Here is a 22,001-nt window from a genome sequence, read left to right as displayed (position 1 = left end):
CCTGTCACTGAACCTAAACCTGATGTAACAAGTTTTACTGTGAGGTGGGAGAAGAACAAAACAAGTGATGGTCTGATCAATGGGTGTTGCCAAGTAGGTTAGTCACAGTATTATATAGGACTTTCACTGATTGATTCTAAGGCAGATTTCCTTGGACTTTGAGAGGTACAGAGCTCTGATTTCCCATTTGTCCCATGCCTTGCTGAGTGTGGCTTAGGCTTACACTGTACCCCCTAAGGCGACTCTTGACTGAGCTTCTGAAATGCGGACACCTCCCCTTTCCCATTTGAATTTCTTACCAATTCTTTTTTCCATTTTTTCAAATTATTTTCGTCTTATTTGTTTGCTTTTCACTTTTGCCTGCATGTTCTTTATTTAGATTCTATTTTTGATAAACTTAGGCCGTAGAGAACTTGCTCTATAATCATCCTTAGTTCACTTAACTAGACTCTTTGACTTGCAATAATGTGTAAAAGAAATGGGCAGCATTTATTTTCAGAACACCAGATTCTGCCGTAAATATTCTGTATTGCAGTTACAGAGTGTTTTGGTTTGTCTTATGCTAAAACAACTGAATTTCTTAAGAATATTTAGCTACCCCTATGGTAATATTGTATCTTTACAGTATTTTCTTGAGATTTAGCTACATTAACCTGAGTGTTAATTTGTAATTAAACCCTTTAACTTTATTTCTAATTTGGGTTTTCATTGAAAGGCCAAATTGGTTACACTGTAAATTAAATGTTGATTGATATTTTGACTGACTACCTTATTCTTCCCTTGCACGGAATTCAAATCATTGACCTCGAATTAAAGCATATAAAATGCTTCCACATTGCATTAGTGTGCTTTAGGAAAGATACTAATGCTGTTTAACCTAAATTTATAACATGAAACAGTAAGGCACAATCAAAAGAAGTACAAGCTGTTGGCCAAGACTGTTTCACCTGGGCCATGTTCTGCAGATGTTGATATGACTGCAGTCTTTAAGTGCATTAGGGATAGTGAAAATCCCTTGATTGGCTAAGGCATATATGATGAGAAGCACAAATGAATTAATTAAATGGCCACATTAAAGCCTTGAATGCATTGTTAACTACTGTGTGACATAAATAGTGTGCCCTAAATACAATTTACAAACATATTGTCGCTTTGGGTGCAGATTTTATCAATTATCCCAAAGAGGCAATATTTTTAGATGTTATTTTTGAAAAACTATTTACCTTCGGTGATGTCAACAAAATCCCAGTACCACATTCCGAAAGAGTAGCTGGGCTTGTTAATTAAATAGTACAATTACCACTTTCGAACTATGGCCTTTATTGCATTTAATTTCTAAAAGAGTTATAATTTGTCATGCACATAGCAAATAATATTGTTATGAGCATCCTTTCATCAAATTGCAGGTACAAAAAAGTCATACTTTGACAAAAATAACAGCTCAAGAAGATTTCTGTGCACATAATGCATGCATTATGGTACATCTATCGACTCCTAATAGCCAGTTGCACACCAGTTGTCATCAGAGCCTATGAAAACTGAAACAGCTGCAAATAGTTGTAACTACCCACGGTAATTTTACTTTTGACACTGCACTCCTCCATGCAGATAACACAACCTACACTAAAAGACAGAGCAAAACACTTAACTGGATAGGCTTGCACACATTGCAACTGTCCCAAAATATGACACCCTAACTATGGAGGCCTAAGGAGCTAGGACCTGGATGTTGGATGAAAATACCTTTATAATAGCCACACAAGGAAATGATAACTACTTAGCAAACATACTAAAAAACAGTCAGCCATGTCTTCGACAACATATTTCCTGTCAATTTCATGCAGTCTCCTCTACAACAGAGGTCGTTGTTTTAGAGTAGATTGAGCAGACTGAATTTCTCAAAAGCATACCCTTAACATCTATGAGATAACTGCTAAAGTTCACCTAGACTGAAGTGATCCAGTCTAATAAGTGTTCATCCTATTAAACAAAAACAAATAGCTGGTAAGATCCACAGTAAAATTCCACACTCTTTTCTTGTCCCCAGTAGTCCAATAAATCTACAGGTATCCATCAACACTGGCCACCTATCAAATTCATGTACACTCCTGTCACCTCCACTTTCTGCACCTCTGTTATTCTCTTAATCCCACTGACATATTGGAACTAATATGGCTATGAAACCATATATTTTATTATATATATTTTATGGGTCCTCTAAACCTTTAATGCAGTTCAATGGGACAACAAATAAAACCCAGAGGAAACCGCTCCTTGGCTTCTTTACTTTTAGCATACTATGGTGCACATTTTCAATTGAATTTAAATGAGTGTTTGGGTAGATAAAGCCCTGTGTTTTTAATAATGAATAGTTTTCAAATTCAAGTTGGCATCGACATCATCATACTCTACAGTGATAGATGTCTAGAGCAGCACTGATTATGAAGTGATGATGTTCAGCAAGCAGTACAAGGGGCAACCCCCAAGGCACAGAGAATTGCCAGCGAAGTTTGTGTGATTTTGGAATGGCTGCAAAACATAATTATAAAGGCAAAAGCTCTGATGAACCTAAACGAATACGCAGTTTAATTTTCCAAATTAAATCTTTCATATTGTAGGGTATGTACTTATTGTATTCATGGAACATATGCGATTGGAATTTCATACGCCGGTCTATTCAATATGAAATATAAAATGTGTAACATATGAATTCATGTTTAATTGGCACTGCAAACAGTAGAAGCATTGATAGCCGATTGTTATCAGGATTTATTTCCATTAACTCCTTCACTTCACATATGATTGGGCATATTGTTCCCTCGTGTTCACTGTAGAACACTTGATCAATTGTGTACTGTTGTTCACCCATCCAAGCTGTCCACCCCAGCTAAGCTATAAAAGGGTGAAGTCAACAACGATATTAGTTCAGGACTGGAAGCGATTACAGAAAGTAAAAGAAACCTATCACCAATGGAGTGTAAGAGAAGTTGAGCTGCAGACTACCTCTGCCCTACCCTGTCAGAATATGTCCTCTCAGCAGTTAGATAATGAAGGGGTTTGAGTCTTTATAGGAAAATTAAAAATCCGAAAGAAACATTTAAAAACTTCTGTCAGAAATTCAGTGACAGAGGATGTAGTGTAGAATATTGAGTAGGGAACATCATGATACCTTAATGTTGTAGCTAAAATATCTATCACCGAAACACCAAAAGGTAAACACATGTAGGGAAGTATAGATTTACTATTTTGAACTCCGGATGTCTGAATACATATATTTATTTCGTCAAATTACATATTTTTATACCCTCTCTATTTTTAAATTCTGTCTTGCTCATCTTTTTTCTATTGGAAATCTCTTGTTATTATTCATTTATTTGCTTTCTTTCTTTCTTTTGTGCTTACTTTATTTAATCTCTCCATATTTCTCTTCCCCTCTCTCTATCTCTCACACACACGTGTTCTCTTAAAAAACATACAGTCACCATCACATCATCTCTCCTTTCTTTACACCATTTTTATTCTCTTGCTCTTTTTTTGTTTCTTATTTTTCTAACACAAATTTGGCCTGTATCCAGAAGGGCCTATTACAATTGACTATGGAAATATTTGGAGTTCGGTATAGAAACTCTTTACACATTTACCTGTTGAAAATGTTGTCCTCCAGATTTTGGATACAGTATTAAGGTATAATTATATTCTCTCCTTGATATTCAGTATCCATACCAGAGGCAGAAAGAGAACGAGGACAAACTATACCATGATGGACTATATTTAGGGTTGGATGAATTTTAGTTAGTATTGAATATGAAGTTTATGTAGCTGTACAAAGTGGTTGTATATGATTTCATATAAAAACTATTTTATCAAAGATTTTTAATGGAATTTTTCAGAATGAATGGCATATACTTTTTCTGTAGAAATCAATTAATAGACGTTCCTTTTGGTAAAAATTGGTTTTTGAATGCTTATTTTTTTAAGTATAAATGCAATGTCAGTGGGTCTTCCTTTCAGGAATAGTTTTGTTGGAGATGTTTATTTCAGTGCTTTACTTCAGGGGACATTATTTGATATTTATGCATTTTACATCGTCAATCAACTACTTCAGATGCTTTTAATTCATTGAACTATCACTTTCCCAAAACATCAGTGTTAGAAATGGGGTTTTTGGTTGGCAGTCAGGTTGCCCTCTGTCCAAGCAAGAACCCTCACTCTAGTCAGGATAAGTCACACACAATCCAAAATTAGCCTGTGCCCACCCCATGGTAGCTTGGCACGAACAGTCAGGGTTAACTTAGAAGGCAATGTGTAAAGCATTTGTGCAATAAATCATACAATACCATCATATAGCACCACAAAAATACACCACACAGTGTTTAGAAAAATATATAATAGTTATCTGGGTATTTGCAGGTCAAAACGATCAAAGATGCAATATGAATTTGTAAAGATATCACTGAAAAGTGATATATAGTGTCTTAAGTCTTTAAAAAGCAAACAAAGTCTCTTTCAAGCACAAAGTAACTGGTTTCTGGTGGAAAATCTCCTCAGAGGGCCACAGAAGAAGAGATACGTGGAAAAATGGTGTGTGCGTCAATTTCTCGCCAGCACACACGGACTTTGTCGTTATTTTTCACGTGGGGAAGTCGTGCTTCTTTTTTAGGCGTGCGGACAGTCTCTTTCTGTGGATCGAGGGGATTACCAGATGTCCCGGGTCTGTGCGTGGATTCTCCTGCTTGTTTTCCGGCTGCGCGTCGTTCTGCGGGGCTGCGCGTCGAAGTTTCGCTCTCACGGCAGGCGTCGCGTCGATTTCTCCTCTGGAGGTCGGGCGGCGTTGTCCTTGCGATGCCGTGCGTTGAAGTTCGGGTCGTCCCGAAGGCATCGCGTCGATCAGTGTCGGTGTGCGGCGTTTTTCTCGCCGCTGAACAAGCTGTGCGGCGAAAATTTTGGCGCACGGAACGTCCAAGTGAAAAAGAGAAGTCTTTTTGGTCCTGAGACTTCAGGGAACAGGAGGCAAGCTCTATCCAAGCCCTCGGAGAGCACTTTCACAGCCAGACAAGAGTTCAGCAAGGTAGCAGGCCAACAGCAAGGCAGCAGTCCTTTGTAGAAAGCAGACAGGTGAATCCTTTGAGCAGCCAGGCAGTTCTTCTTGACAGGATGTAGTTTCTGGTTCAGGTTTCTTCTCCAGCAAGTGTCTGATGAGGTAGGGCAGAGGCCCTGTTTTATACTAAGTTGTGCCTTTGAAGTGGGGGTGACTTCAAAGAGTGTCTAAGAAATGCACCAAGCCCCCTTTCAGTTCAATCCTGTCTGCCAGAGTCCCAGTAGGGGGTGTGGCAGTCCTTTGTGTGAGGGCAGGCCCTCCACCCTCCCAGCCCAGGAAGACCCATTCAAAATGCAGATGTATGCAAGTGAGGCTGAGTACCTTGTGTTTGGGGTGTGTCTGAGTGAATGCACAAGGATCTGTCAACTAAACCTAGCCAGACGTGGATTGAAGGGCACAGCAAGATTTAAGGATTTAAGTGCAAAGAAATGCTCACTTTCTAAAAGTGACATTTCTAGAATAGTAATATTAAATCCGACTTCACCAGTCAGCAGGATTTTGTATTACCATTCTGGCCATACTAAATATGACCTTCCTGCTCCTTTCAGATCAGCAGCTGCCACTTCAACAGCGTATGAGGGCAGCCCCAATGTTAGCCTATGAAGGGAGCAGGCCTCACAATAGTGTAAAAACGAATTTAGGAGTTTTACACTACCAGGACATATAACTACACAGGTCCATGTCCTGCCTTTTACCCACACAGCACCCTGCTCTAGGGGTTACCTAGGGCACACATTAGGGGTGACTTATATGTAGAAAAAGGGGAGTTCTAGGCTTGGCAAGTACTTTTAAATGACAAGTCGAAGTGACAGTGAAACTGCACACACAGGCCTTGCAATTGCAGGCCTGAGACAAGGTTAAGGGGCTACTGAAGTGGGTGGCACAACAAGTGCTGCAGGCCCACTAGTAGCATTTAATCTACAGGCCCTAGACCCATAAAGTGCACTCTATTAGGGACTTATAAGTAAATTAAATAGCCAATCATGGATAAACCAATCAATAGTACAATTTTACACAGAGAGCATATGCACTTTAGCACTGGTTAGCAGTGGTAAAGTGCCCAGAGGTCAAAAGCCAACAACAACCGGTTAGAAAAAATAGGAGGAAGGAGGCAAAACGTTTGGGGATGACCCTGTCAAAAAGCCAGGTCCAACAATCAGCTAACGCTGACTCCTCACAACTCTTAAACACTATCAATCCCTGACCCCGCAAACTTCTCACTACACCTAAACTACACTCATCCTTAAAGACTAGAAGTCCTTTCTACCCCTTAAATCCACCATCCGCCAACCCTAAGATCACTCACTACACCTAATGCCGTCCTTTCCTGAACCCTAAAAACTCCTTTCTATGTCTAAACGTCACTCATCCCATACGCATTAAAACACCTCAGCACAACCAAACTACACCTATCCATGAACCCACAAGAACTCCACTCTAAACATCTCATCTCTGAACCCAAAAAAACTCCTACATCTAAACTCCACTCACTTCTGATTCCTTAAAACCCTTCACCACCCTAAACACCTAAACACCACTCATCTGTCAACCCTAAAAACCCCTCACCAGCCACACACCACCTATCTCTGAACCCTAAAACCCCTTCTATGACTGAACTCTAATTATTACTAACCCATAGAAACCTCTCATCACCCTAAACATTACCCAGCCCTAAACCCAAAAACCCAACAGTAGTCTTAAATTCCACCCATGTTTAATTAAATATTGGACATTTCCCTAAAATTGTCTTTCCTTTGGAGTGTTGGCTTTAATTTCATTTGTTTGTTGTATTTCCTCAAATTGTTTTTCTATGATATGGTTTCCTCCAGTGTGGTTTCTCAGTATTTGTTTTCCATTAATTCACACACATCAGTATAAAGCATGTAAACTACCAGTCTATCTTGGAGTTGCTAACCACTACACTTAGTTATACAGCATGCATCCTCGGAAATAAAAAGAATTCAGGGCACACAGTGGGCAGGAAGTGCGCCTATAAGTGAAAGGAGGATGTGGAGGAGTCACAAAGGGGAAGTATCTGCCCTACAAAATTAGAAAGAGTCCCTAGGTTAATGGATACAATGAGTAGACATTATGGCCCTGATTTAGAAGTCAGCAGAGGGAATACTCATGACGGATATCCTGTTGGTGATATTATTATCCCCATGTCTTGAACTCACAGGTATGGAGGATCTATAGTACAGGTCTGTACATTACATGAAAAATGAATCTGTTGAGCTTCAATAAAACTTTAGGAAGTGATAAAAACAAAATAAGCTAAATGCTTTGGATATTGAGCAATGTAGGCATAGGGTTGGGCACAGGGCACCACAGGTTTGGGATAAGATGTACCTTGAGTCTGCTATGCATGTTTGTGCACAGATGGATTGGGTGGGTCATAAACTGTTCCAGGGCCTGGAAGTGGGTTATGCCCTGTGCCCAGAGGTTGCAGTGCCCACAGTCCCAGTGATAGAATATTCCATTGGTTATGTCTTCAAGAGTACTGATCACGTTTGAGTTTTACCTGACATCATATTCTCTTGTTTGTTTTGTGAATTTAAATATATTTATATCCCTGTTATGGTTAATGGTTAATACATCCTCAATATTTTAATCCTGTGGGGCACATTTTATCAGTTATTAGCTAAAAGCATCAGGGGGTTTAAAGGCCTGAGTGTATTCATTAATCAAAACAAAACAAACTATACAGAAAAAACAAATATATAGGAGCCACAGTTCACGCCAGCCACTGTGGTTGCTGATAAATCATTTAACTGGGTTAAGTGGGGCTTCTTCATGAATGTATTAACAAGACACTGATGTCCGGATCAGTTTAGCAAACTACAAAGGATTTATAGCCCAATGTCCAAATCCCCAGAAAAAAATATGCAAATTTAGCACACATTTAAACGCAGAGGACTGATTCATGAAAAAAACACAAAAGTTAAGAATAAGGTTTACGTCTAAGCCTAAAGGAAAGTTATGCATTTTTTAGCTTGCAAGCATTTCCAGTAGTACACCTGGAAAGGTCTGCCTGGTGCAAATTTTCAGGCATATTGTTAGGAAACTATAGAGGGCTCACCAAAAAGAGAAATGTTATGTTTTTTTCTAAACAAGAAATTATTATTTACCTGATGAATGTGGATAGGAACAGAATTGCACAAGATGGGCACAGCAACTGATGGCTCGACCTCTCACTCTAGCGCTTTTGAAATACAGAACAGTCAATACTGACAGCAAACTGGACAGGAGAGGGCCAGGTGGTAGTATCTGGAGGAAGATGCGGTTTGCTTTTTAAAACAGATTTGCGACAAACTGTGCTTTATTGGAATATGCTTGGTGACCAAAAGCCAGTAAAGGGATAGACAATCTTCTGAGATTCTGTCATACCTTATGTCATACCTTCTTAGGCTGTGTGCCAACCTGCCAACAAGTACATATAGACTCCCATTAAGATTAATATTGTACTACAAAACATATTATCATTTTTTTAACACCCCTTTTTAATTAAAGATCTTGTTTTGTTCAACAGTACTGTGTATTACAAATAAACAAATACAACTTTTCCTATTTAAACTACACATATTCTTAATATTTTATCAAATACAGTCAAAACACATATAAAATAATTGTATTATAAAACATTCTTGGAATCCAGTCATCTCAAAAGTGTAAATATCAAAATCAATATAGTTTAGTTCTTAGCACAATTTATGTTGTACCATTCTGTTAATTTTATCATTACAGAACTTGTGAATCTCTTATCATTAAATATATTGTACAATCTAAAACAGTAATGTTATCTTCCATTACTTAGGCTGGCACGTCCAGCAGTATGAGGCAGGTGAGGGTATCTGTATCAGTGTTTAATCAGAGGTCATTTAACAAAGAAATCAGTGTGGTCTCTGTTCTTAGGCCAAATTGAAAGCCCATTTGAAAGATCTCCTGTACATGATTTTCTTCTACATAAAAGGAAAACTAAAAGGTGAGAACCTTTGATTCAGTCTTGGCTACTGCAGGTAGTAGAAAGCTAGGCCTAAAGTGTACGATTCGGGCTTTTCAACAGGGGCTTCATTACTGCTTCTAGCCGCCCCCCCAGTGGTTAAATACCAAGAGAGAAAGAGGATTTAAGAATGGAGGTAGTCCTAGAGACAACAACCATTGACCTGGACTTCAGAATTTTTACATGGGAAACATTTTGAGCAGAATCTGATTTCAGGGAGAAACCACACTGAGAAATCACCTTCTCTGAGCCTGCAGCGAGCCTATTTATATAGGTCCCACTGGTGGGGGAGGAGCGACTGTTCCACCTTATGACAGGCTAAAAATTGAAAGTCTCAAGGGATGCTGTCAGGTTTCTTCTTAATCTTCAAAATGTGGCACAGTTATCACATAAGCCATGGAAGTGAGAAACAACATACTTCATTCAATCAAGACCGATGTACTTAGGTACTACCCGAAACAATGCTTTAGGAGAGTTAGCAGTGAGAGTGATGGAATTACTGAAAAAAAAGCAAATTTAGTCCCAGATCTACTAACACTTTACACTGGGTTTACAAAAGTAATGCAACCTATTGTACATTTAGGAATTACTTTCCAGCACATGCGCTGGAAAAAAGTCCTAATTTAACACAAAGTAGCACTAGGTGGCCCTTTGCACTAATTTGCATCCAGGGTGTGTTCTGTGAGTGATACATGGGCATTCATATGCAACTTACAATGAGCTTTAAGCAAACTGCATCTAGTAATATCAGTGGAGACGGATTTATGTCAAAAAATTACACTGCCTTAAGACAGGCATAACATTGAAAAGAACTAGAAAACATGCCTACATTTTCAACTTGGCATGTGCTTTACTGTATAGCTCATGCTCAAACTTTGAAGAACATTTTACTATGTCTAAGCACAGTATTGTGTACCTGGAGAATACACTTCAGGTACAAAAGTTATAATAAAAATCCCACACACACCTTTGCTGTACAGTACGGCACACAGGCCGAGTTGGATTATTGTGAAAAAAAGAAAACCTTTTCCTCTACCCTACATCAGACACAAAGAGGTGTCATTGTTTCAGCATAAGTCCCTTTCTAGCTATGTTGCAAGGGTTTATCCGTGGCAGAAAGCAGCCAAAAGTTCACAGTGAAAGCAATAAGAGTTCCGTATCTTATTAGATATTGCAGTCTTATGCTCTCTCCCGGAAACTTTATTTGCTGTTCTGCATTGCACCAGGTCTTAGTACATCTGTTGTAATGTGTTAAAAAGGCGCTGTGTACATATACAGTTTATATGTATACTTAACTTAGCAGGAAAAACAGCACATGATTCATCGGATTATGAGTGGTAAAACACTTTATTCACCTACTGAACTTTAAGCCTTTCATCTCTCAGTTCTGGGGAGAATCAGCGATTACCAGTGTTATGTTTAAGACAAATTCATAATAGAAGGAATGAATAGTTCAAAGATTTCCTGAGAGACAGGTGTGAGAGGTGTGGTACAGAGTACGAGGATCCCTGGAGGGAGCACGAGAAACGCATAGCTGATTAAATGTCTTACAAGACTATGGAGGGTCCCGCGGAGAGAGAGAGAGACACGGTCTAGTCTCTCTCCAGGAATATTCGGAACAGGAAGTGACCGGGGATGACAGGATTGGTTCCAGGTAAGTGGGGGTGGGGGGCATTATTAAGGGCTGAAAGGGGAGGGACCGGCCTCTTCCGCACTGGTCAAGAAGTTGGCCGGTCCCCGGGAAGAGTTTTAGGCAGACAAGTTTTTTTTATATTACATTACATTCCGCCTCAGCGCCACGGCAACCAGCCACGACGCGGAGGTGGTTAGGGTCGTGCTTCACGTTCTAGGTGAAGCCGGCCGGGCCGACTTGCTCAGGCGTGGCGTTTTAGACCAGGCCTGGGTATGCATGACGCACCCGACTCGCGTCATGTCGGGCAGAGTAGCAGCAGTTGTGCCCACGTGTGGGTGGCCAGAGCGACCCAAAAAGAAGAAATCTGTGGGGGAGGGCGCGCAGTGCATTCACCCCCCAAATGCCCCAAAATAAACTTGAAGACAGCCAGGATGGGGAGGATGCAGACAGGGAGGAGGAGGGTGAGGGCCTCATGGTGGCTAATGATGCAGGCCCTGCAGGGCAGTTAGAGGAGGTTGAGGCCTTGGGTGTGGCAGACAACTTGACCCAGGAGGAGGCCGGGCCCAGTACTAGCATTATGCTACTGGACCTCTCACTGCCCAAGAGTGGGCAGTGCATGGGCAAGGAAGGGGGGGCCTCTTCCAAGAGGAAGACCAAGAGTATGGACAAGGTAGTGGGGGGGCAGCCAAGAGTAGAGTGCAGGAGGTTGGGGGGGGAACAGTGCCCCCTAAGGGTGTGAGTGTGCAGGTAGGGCAGGCTGGGGTTACCCCAAGTTTAACACAGGAGGGCACAGATTTGAGCAGTCCAAGACAGCATAAGTTTTATGTTGGGGATACATGGGATTTGGAAGCCAGGATACAGGAGCAGAGGCGCATTGTGGCAGAGACAGAGGAGAGATGGGCACAGTTTGGCAGAGACAGGGACGGGGAATGGGCAAGGAGCAAGCAACTGAAGCAGCCATCAGTTAGTGGGCATGACAGGGCTTCTGGTTCAGATACCAAGACGAGGCAGTTGGGTATGGGTGCCCCAAGTAAAGGTAGGGAGGGGCAAGAGGCTTGTGCAGCTGGGGGTCTGGCGGCACGAAGAGCATGAGTGGCGCACATGGCCATGAAGGGCACGGAGAGTCAACGCCAGTGGTGGAGACTGGCAGAAGGAAGGTGCTGCCAACGGTACGCAACATGGCCTCAGGACGTTGGTCTGAAGCACTAAAGGGGTCTTTGACGGCCTTCTCTACGACAAAGGAACGAGGTCCTTGCAGAGATGATTTGTGCCAAGGGGGCAAGCGGAGGATCCGTCGACCAATGTGCTGATGACAACAGGTGGGAGATGGATGATGAGGATGTGGTAGAGCTCGATTATAAGTAGGAGATGGATGAATGGGAGGACGAGGAGATTCGTGAGCCTGAGGTGAGCAGTGGTAGAGGGTGGGGGTGAGGGCACAGGAGCGGTGCAACCCCTTCTTCTGTTTCTATCTTGCAGGAACGCAAGGTGGGGGTGAACCACAAGAGGTGAATCATGGACTGGCACGTGGTTACGGGGCACAGAAGGGATCCCGGCCTTTGGTGTCACGAGGCAGAGGTAAGGAAGAATGGTGGTCAGTGTAGGGGGAAGGGTCAGTAGAAGTTGGGGCTCACACACCTAACTCTATTGGGGTCAGAGATTTTTCAGTTAATGAGACCCCTGCAGTTGCGGTGACACTAGAAAGTGACAGCACAAAGATACAGGACACAGGTGTGGTAGTGGCAAGCGAGACTAGGGTTAAGGCAACTGGAGATGCTACGGGGTCAGAGGACAAGGATGGAGGGGGACACAAGAAGAGGCTTCCTTATATGGGTTTGGCAATGCCACTAGGATCCCACATAGCGGAGAAAATGAAGGCAAGGATATAAGCACGAGTATGTTGATGTTTTCAAGCTCTTACATCAAGACATATAGGGGGTTATTCAAACTTTGGAGGAGGTGTTAATCCGTCCCAAAAGTGACGGAAAAGTGACGGATTTACCACCAGCCGTATTACGAGTCCATTATATCCTATGGAACTCGTAATACGGCTGGTGGTATATCCGTCACTTTACCGTCACTTTTGGGACGGATTAACACTCCTCCAAAGTTAGAATAACCCCCATAGTCCAAGGAAGGTTCTAAGGAAGAAGAGTGGGAGCTCGCTCGCAGACCACGGGTACCAATAACAATGGACGATTGGACTTTGGCCTTTTTGATATTCGTTAGTATATATTGTGAAAAGATAGGGCCATAGCATTGTTCAAATACATGGACATTATACAGAAGGCCCAGATGCATTTCGGGGGCTTCGCTTGGTTGAGCTAAGATGAGGCGTTTAAGGCGAGTGTGAGTGTTAATCCCGACAAGCCATGGGGGGATGTAGATCCCAAATTATGGAAGCAGTGGAAGGGGTCGTCGCAGTCCACAGCCTCTACGCACACTGCGAGTGGTTTACCAGTAGTATACAAGCCATTTCAGGCCCAACCTGCCCAAGGATCACGCCCAAGGACGGGTGGGTGTGGGTCAACGGGCCCCAGTACCCACAACAGGAGCCTGCTGGAAGGTATTTGTTCCAGGCAGTCCTGTAAATTTAAACATGACCGCTCCAAATGCGGGGGTCGTCACCCAGTCACGCAATGTTTCTCACTCTCTAGCCAATCCGAACAATGGAGAGCGACCAAAGGAAGAGGCATGCAAGGCGGTCCTGCCCCAAAGAGCTCCTACACCAATTAGGCTGGAGGCTCTTCTGCCCTGGCTGCATGGTTACCCGGATAAGGACACGGCTTGCACATTAGAATGGGGTTTCAGAGAAGGTTTTCGTGTGAGCTATCAGGGCCACAAGTAGTGAGAGACAAAATAGCCAAAGAAGTGTCCATGGGCTTAATTGTGGGCCGGTTTTACGATTGGCCTACTCAGGATCTCATGATTTGCCCACTAGGCGTGGGCCCCAAAAAAGGCACCAGGTGAGTTTCGCCTTATACATCACTTGTCATGGCCGAAGGGTGCATCAGTGAATGATTTTATTGCACCAGAGGACACTAAGGTGGTGCACGCATCTGTGGACGATGCCATTAAACTAGTCCGTGGGTGTGGTAGGGGATCGGAGTTGGCGAAATGTGACATCCAATCGGCTTTCAGGCTGCTGCCCATACACCCAGATGATTTTGCTTTTCTGGGTATGCAGCTGGATGGGGCAATTTATGTTGACAAAGTTCTTCAGCTGGGCTGCGCTGTCTCACGTGTGCTGTTTGAAGCACTCAGTACCTTCTTACAGTGGATTTTTGTCAAAATGAGTGGGTATCGTGCGGTGACTCACTATTTGGATGATTCCCTTTTTGTGGGTGCGGCAGGATCCGGGGCTTATGGGCGGGCCCTGGTTTCCTTCAGAGATTGTCTCAACAGATGGGGGTACTTTTGGCTCCTGAGGAGACGGAAGGGCTGTATTGCGTACTGACATTTTTGGGCATCGAACGGGATGCAGAATTCTCAATCGTAAGACTAACAGCCGGCAAAGTGGCTGAGATATTAGAGTTTTGGGGCACAAACGGTCCTTGCACAAAATTGATCTGTGAACAGTGCAGAAGCTGTTTGGTTATCTCAACTTCACTTGTACGGTTGTTCAGGGGTCAGGACTTTTTGTAGGCGGATAGGGCTGGTCATGTCTGGGGTTGCTCTTCCACACCACAGGATATGTGTGTCCATGGGACTGAGAGAGGACATCAGGGTCTGGGAAACCTTTCTGACACATTTCAATGGTGTCTCCATGTATTTCTGTGAGGAAGACATGGTCTGGCAGGTGCAAATATTCTCTGATGCAGCAGGCGTCACAGGTTTTGGGCTTTTTTGAGATGGTAGATGGGGTGCAGAGACATGGCCAAGGCAATGGGTACAGCAAGGTAGTAGTATCACTTTTCTAAAAATGTTTCCACTACTGGTGGCTCTGGCTGTATGGGGTGAAGAGCTTTCAAACAGGACTGTAGTTTTTCATGTCAACAACATGACAGTTGTAGAATTAGTGAACAGGCAGAGAGCAAAAGATCTCAGGGTGCTGCGTTTATTGCGGCATTTCATGCTTAGATGTTTATCCTTGAATGTTATTTTCAAAGCTGAACACATACCTGGGGTGTACCACGAGATTGCAGATTCCCTGTCTCGTTCACAGTCGCAACGTTTTCGCAGCCTGGCACCAGGAGCAGAACAGACCAAGACAGCGGTCCCGGCAGACATTTGGGAGTGGGGGGTGTGATGATCACTGGGCTGGTGGAGATGTCTTTAGCGGATTCCACCCGGCAGAGTTACCGACTGACATGATTGAAATTTCAGAGTTATGAAAGTTTTTGGGGCAATTTCTGGCTATGGAGTGACAGGGAGCTTGAGTTGCGCGCATGGCGTTTTGTGCTTTTTCTAATAAAAATGGGGTTATCACCCTCCACAATAGGTGGAAAGTTGGCAGGGTTTTCTTTTTATGGGAAGCTGTTTTTTGCTTGTGATCGGGCTAAGGATGACCCATTGGGGAAGATGTTGAAAGGATGGGGTCGGGTCAGAGTAGAGTCAGTTAAGGCTGTCAGGGAACCGATTACGTTCGAGCTGTTGCTTGAGATACTGCATATTTTGCCAGTATGCTGTGTGGACTCTTATGAGTTGGCTCTTTTCCGTTTATGCATGGTATGGATGTTTTACAGCGCTTTTCGAGTGTCTGAGCTTTTGGGAGTTGGAAAGGCTATGGGAGTGAAGATTGTGAAGGTTACCATGCAAGGGGAACATTTAGGCATGGTAACCTCCTCAGCAGGAGCTCAAAAACTGATCAGCTAGGGAAAGGGAAATGGGTGTGGTTGGAGAAAGGTGGTGATGTGGCTGCATGCCCGGTTTTGGAATGGATGAATTTTGGGATTTTGAGGGGGTCCTTCAGGGGAAGTGGGGTTTTTACTCATGTAACTGGTGCTAAGCTTACAGCCTTCCAGTTATTGCAGGTGTTACGAATTGCATTGCAACAGACGGGTCATCAAGCTTTAGGTTTTGGCACACATTCATTCAGAATTGAGGTGGCTACAGCGGCGGCGCATCTAGGATGGGACGGGACCAGAATAGGAGAATTGGGAGTTGGAAATCTAGGTGCTGCGAGCATTACATGAGGCCTTGGGGGTTGGTACTGAAATTTTGAGCAAGTTAGCTGACAAAAGGGGGATTTTTTCTGTTTTATTTTTTGTAAGGGATAGGTTGGTAAAAGGCAATTCTCTCCGCAGGAAGATTCGGGAGAGGAAGTGACCGGGGATGACAGGATTAGGGCTGAAAGGGGAGGTACCAGCCCCTTCCGTGCTGCTCATCGCGCAGTCAAGACATTGATAACAAGATGAAGAGGTCTTTGAAGGAGTGTTATGTTTTTTTAACAATAGGAGGAGAGCATAGGGTGGGAGTGTTCGAACACCAGTTAGGGCAGGTTGTGACTAATTGCGAGGCAGTAGATGGGGGAGGGTGGAGAGTCAGATACGGGTCTGGCAACCCTTCTAGGGGAAAAAGAAGCAATTGAAGGATGAGAGTGTGGGGATGCCCCAAACAGGTAGGGCATGAGAGGAAAATGGGAATGTGTAGGGGGTTGGAAGTGAAAAATGAAAGGATGATCAAAGAAAATGTAAAAGGGTGGAGTTCCGAAGTTGAGGTTTTTGTTGAAAGTTAAAAGTTATGTATGAGTTGCAATCCTGTCCTAAATAAATTACCTTTTACACTAAACAGACTGTGTCACTGAATGGGTCACAAGTGAATGTCATTTATTTCAGGCACTTACAGCAATCCTGTAGTTCATGGAGTGAACCTTTGTAGTTTAAGGTCAAGATTTTTTATGAAAAGTTATCAAACAATGATTAGAGTAGGTTAGAGCCTGGCTGTGAGAAAAATCTAAATAAAGCTAATTTCAGCAATAGAGGGAGGTAGCCTGTTGTGCAAATGCAGATTATTTTTTTTCTCTCTGTGATGAAAACATTCTTACCTCTAGAACAAGCTCTTCCCTCACGCCCCAAGCAAATGTCAAATTGACCCGTTTCTCTTTCCATCCTGGAAGGGAAGGTACTCCAGCCCCGGGCTGGAATTACTTTTTGAGAATTTCCAGGCTGGAAATGGATTCATTCGAGGCTTGGGTGTGTCCAGAAACCTATATTTTTGTGGTCGTTCACAAACATACAGTAGAAACTATATTCTGTTCTACCCACTTCCCAATCATTTAAAAAATGACTAAAACAGAATCAGGGAAGTCTTAGTAAAATGTATTGCATCCTGAGCCCTTAGGCCAAATTCTTCTCATGGTGAAGTGACAACTTTGGAAACATTTAGATGTTTCAGACAATTTCTTCGTAGAGATAAGCACCTGGGAAAAAACATGGTGAAATTATTTGCCTATGAAATAAGATATGGTATGGAAGTGCTTCCCCTCATTTCATGTACCCCGTTCCAGGATGTTGGATTTTCCATGCAATATGTGGCCTACATTAAAAAAGGTATGATAGACACCTTTTTGTAACAAATAGTGTGTCTCATCTAACACTCAGGGCTTCCCTAGTCCTTGGTGGCAGTGGGCAAACACAGTAGTAGCTTTTCTTCAGTAACATACCTTTAATTCCCTCATGCCAGAGCTCCAGACCTGAGACGTCTGGCAGCAGGGGGTGGAATGTACTTGGTACCTCTAGTAGCAAATGTCAAGAATCTGAAGAGAGGTGAAATTACATTGGTTAATGTCAGTGGAAAAATTCCAAATGTTGCACAAGGTCCCCTTTGCCACATTTTATAAAACTGTAGGCTTTTAGCTTTGTTCAGCTCAAAAAAGAATCAACCATAACCCTACATAGCCACCCACTTTGTTAGGGATGTAATTAGTCATGGAAATGTGATGCCTTCTGCAAACTTTCTTGAAAAAACAAAAACCGGCTTAATTTTTTTTTTATTACCAGTCCTTTATAGATTTTAGTGTCAACCCGTGACTTGACTATAATGAAGCTACTATCACATAAGCTCAGTTCACTCCTGCAATGTAGAAATAATCTGGGGGGTATTTGTGCAGCCTTATTCCGTATATTCTTTAGGATCTTGGCTCTATTCAACTGGCCCTGTTGGTACGTTGTGCTGGGAAGATTTTCTCCTCACTCCGGGTTCAATAATAACAAACGTGCAGGTGTGACGCCATCACTATTCTCACCTATAGAGGTCGTCTAGATCTTCGAACTTGGCGAAGAGTGTAGTAGTCAGAGTCATTCAATCACAAATCAGTAACATAATACCATAAACAATTAAAAACACCATGAACATTTTAACACTGAATCAAATTCCAAATTGAATAAAGTTTCAAAGCTTTATTATAATCCCAAAACTATTGTCACATAAATGGTGTACAAAAGTAACCTATAAACATACATGAAAACCATAGGCTGACCAAAAGTCTGAAAAATTTTAACCCACTAAACATTAATATTGTTAAACAAACCAAAGGAATAATGTAGATTAGCAACAACACAATAAGTACATTATTAATAAATTCCCAAGCAGATGATGGTGACATCAGTAAATCATTAAAATACAACTTTCACAATCAATTTAAGATTTCAGGTTTCACGGCTGGGCCATTCCTGTCACTAACATCAATTTAGAAATGCATGTGTTGGAAAAGGCTAACACATGTGGACAAAAGCAAAAAGAAAAACAAAAAGAATTTGAAAAAAATCATCTAACTAGGGCAACTCACTATCAAAATATGCTGGTGCAATTATCTAACTGAAAAGGAAACAAGAAACCACATTTAGTTATACCTTTCCTCATGGGAAATGAGACAGTAACACTTCATCAGACAGGATGGCCATTTTCTTCTGCAGTCAGTTGACAACAGCATCAATACAGTTTAGAACACGGGCTGCACATAGGACAGATAAGTAGTTCAGAATTTGTTGGACTTATTAATACTGAAAAGCAGAACAGAAAAGGACAGTTGCGAATAAAATGAGAAAACTCATCTGCGGACTTAAAGAAAGCAAGGATGGCAGCAAACTTAAACTAGAAGTGGATAGGCTCTGTCAGGGTTCTGGACAGCTTTGAGGCAGGAGTTGACTAACATGAACTAACTTCCACAAGAACTAACTATTTTCAAAGTTTCTCACTAATTAGAAGTATGCACGATCCATTCATTGGTGCTTCAAGTGGTCTCAATTTAGGCATCAGATCCAGTGTCCAATGGCTGTCAATGGCACCATCGGATTTGCAACTATTTTGAATTTTTTCAGGTAAAAGTGCATTGTCATTTCAATGATTTCACACAGTTCCTACAAAATATTACATTCTCTAGTTATTTGTTACTTGAGAGTTTTCGCTCACAAAACTAAATGTGTTGCACATAGTAATCATGAGTTTCCTGCCTTGTTCAACAGCTAGAACAAATAATGCAAACTGTTAGTTCTGAAACATGCTTCTTGTCTTCAGTACAGTAGGACATTCAATATCATATCAACAGCCCAAAAAAAATAATTCAGGTCAGAGGGAACAGAATAAACAAGTGATTTTCCATTACTGCTGTAAAATAAATCTTTCAGGCATAACCAAGCTACAAATAAATTGTTAATACATTCAATACATTCAATACATTACCTATTGCACACCTTAAAATTAATATCAAATATGCAAAGCAAATAATTTAATTGAAATCATTTATTATGACGTTAGAATGGATTCAAACGTGCATTTATTTTTCCACACACATGTAACTGACATTCATAAAATTAATTTAATTCAATATAAGTATGGTTAATTCATTTTCATGTAAATACTTTCAATAACACTTTTAATATGAATTCACATTAGTACTTCACTTAATGTGAATGCAAACTCTCATGTTAAAACATCGGTCCTCATTATGACCATGGGGTCTTAAGACTGCCAGGGCCACGGTGGGGTTGGACCGCCACCAATGTGGTGTCCGACAGCCACATTACGACTGTTCCACTTGCGCCACAGTCGGACCGCAAGCATGCCACTTCTCTTCCCCTGGATGGGCTGGTGGTGCTGGTGGTACTAATTCACTAGGGAAGTGCTGTTGCGCTGCAAGGGATTACGAGGCCCCTTCTTTGCTGGTGATGATATTGCGGTAACCCTGCCATGTAAAGGCTGGCAGGGACGGCATGCAGGAGGCCTCCATGGCGAGCCCTGTAGCGCTTTTCACAGTCTGCTTTGCAGACAGTGAAAAGCATGACAGGTGTCGGTGCACCCTACGCATCGCAGCATTGCTGCCTGCTCAATTATGAGCCAGGGTCAATGTTGTGGGCTGTTTCCCACTGAGCCATCGGGCGGACACCCGCTGACCCAGTGGGAAACTCATAAAGGGGCCACGGGTATGGAACCGCACTGGCAGTAACCTGACCACGGGAGTTTGACAGACAGCCCTTTCCGTCCGCCAAACTTATAATGACTCCCATAGTGTTTAATACGAAAGGCAGTCACATTTTCCACCATAATTCAAACTTGTACAATTTTCGACTTGTGTTATTTTCTCTGTTAGGTTTTTAAGTGTAGGTTAATTAGTCACCATATGCTAACTTCTATGCCACTAATATATTTATAAAATGTTATCTCTCTCACCACCTATCCTCGAGTAGTTTCATGTTTTTATTCTGTAGCATTTCATTGATACTTCAGAGAAGACATCATAATTCCTGTCCACAGAACATGGCGATTACTATAAAAATTCAGATCTAGTGACTTTTATACATAATATACAAGATACCACAAATTAACTCTTTTTTTTTTTGGTGAATAAGCAACAGACCACATTACATTGGAAGTGGGTAACGGTGTGCAAGGCTTAATCAGAGCTTAATGAACAAATGTAATGTATAATATTTTAATTCACAAGCGTTTCAGGTACTAGTTGAGAACACATGGTAAAGAGATAAAGGAACAACTAAAGGTTAACACCATCCAGTGACAATACCTTTAGGAGGATTAAACTATTTTCTATCCTGCTCCTACTAACTTTTTTGATGAAATCGTATTGTACTGGCACTAGTACCAGTTACTACAATCCATAATGAAACTGTTTTCACAGCATCATAAGAAACAGCAGGGACTCTTGTTTGCTGCAAGAGGGGAGGAGGAAGCAGGCCCACTGCCTGATAACTGGTTATAGCACTGCCATCGCATGGGATGCGCATGGGCTGTGCCCAGGAGAAAGCACCGCCCACGGTGGACCCATCGTCCACCATCGCCCAGAAAAGGCTGGGCTTGGCTACCCCTCTTGGCTCTGCCATCAAGCTGTCTTCAGACAAGGTACTACTACTGGTTCTTTTATATGCCTTGTTATTTTAGGTTTGAGTGGTGAACTTGCCCCTGAAATTCTTCAGGTCCCCTTCTTTTTCCCCACTGAATAACTTGTATAGGCTGTAAAGATGGAGTCAGCACAGACCACCAATTATGGGAAGGAGGAAAGCAAAATCTAGCTCACATGGTCAAAAAAACAGGAAAACGCCAAATAATCATGCTGTGGACAATTGTACAGTCGAAGAAATGGACAACCTAATAGAGGAGGTGAAGATTAGGCTGGAAGAAAGGCATGCACAAGAAGAATTAAACTAAACAAAGGTGGCAAAAACTTTTCAAAGTAACAGAAATACCTTGCAAGTGCCCCCCCCCAACACATTTTGCTGCCCAGCTGACAAGTAACCAATGTAACACTGGGAATTAAGTTAGCCAAACATTGCTCCAGTTTGATACCAAACGTACAAACTAACGTGACATGCTGTAGTCAATGAACTGTAGCAGGCCTAAACTGAAAGGGAGAAACTGGGTGCAGACAAGCAGACAGGGTTACAAACTGAGGTTGCAGTTCAACAACTAATGCACTCGAACTTTGGTGAGGTTTGGAAACATCATGGCATTAAACAGAAATATGTTGTCTAAAAGAACTCATAGTAAACTTTGTAGATTTATTCTGCAACCACAGACCATATTACCACAGAGCTAATTCCCTTGTGACTATAAATTTGATACGTGCCTCAACACATCTGCACCTCTCTCTATACCTTGCATAAGCATTTATCATGCAATGGGGGAGGGGAGATACTGAATCAGATAGTTCCTTTGTAAGGACAGCCATCTTGCCCTAAGAATACGTCAACTAGCTAGAGAGTGACGATTAGGAGCAAAACCCACAATCAATGCTTTTGCCACAGAGATATATAAGGCAAATCCCTAGAGAGTAATGGGTTGAGATTTACAACTCATGCATAACATATAAAGAAGCT

Source organism: Pleurodeles waltl, chromosome 11 (assembly GCF_031143425.1).
Source record: "Pleurodeles waltl isolate 20211129_DDA chromosome 11, aPleWal1.hap1.20221129, whole genome shotgun sequence".
Classification (NCBI taxonomy): Eukaryota; Metazoa; Chordata; class Amphibia; order Caudata; family Salamandridae; genus Pleurodeles; species Pleurodeles waltl.
This window is presented reverse-complemented; position numbering follows the sequence as displayed.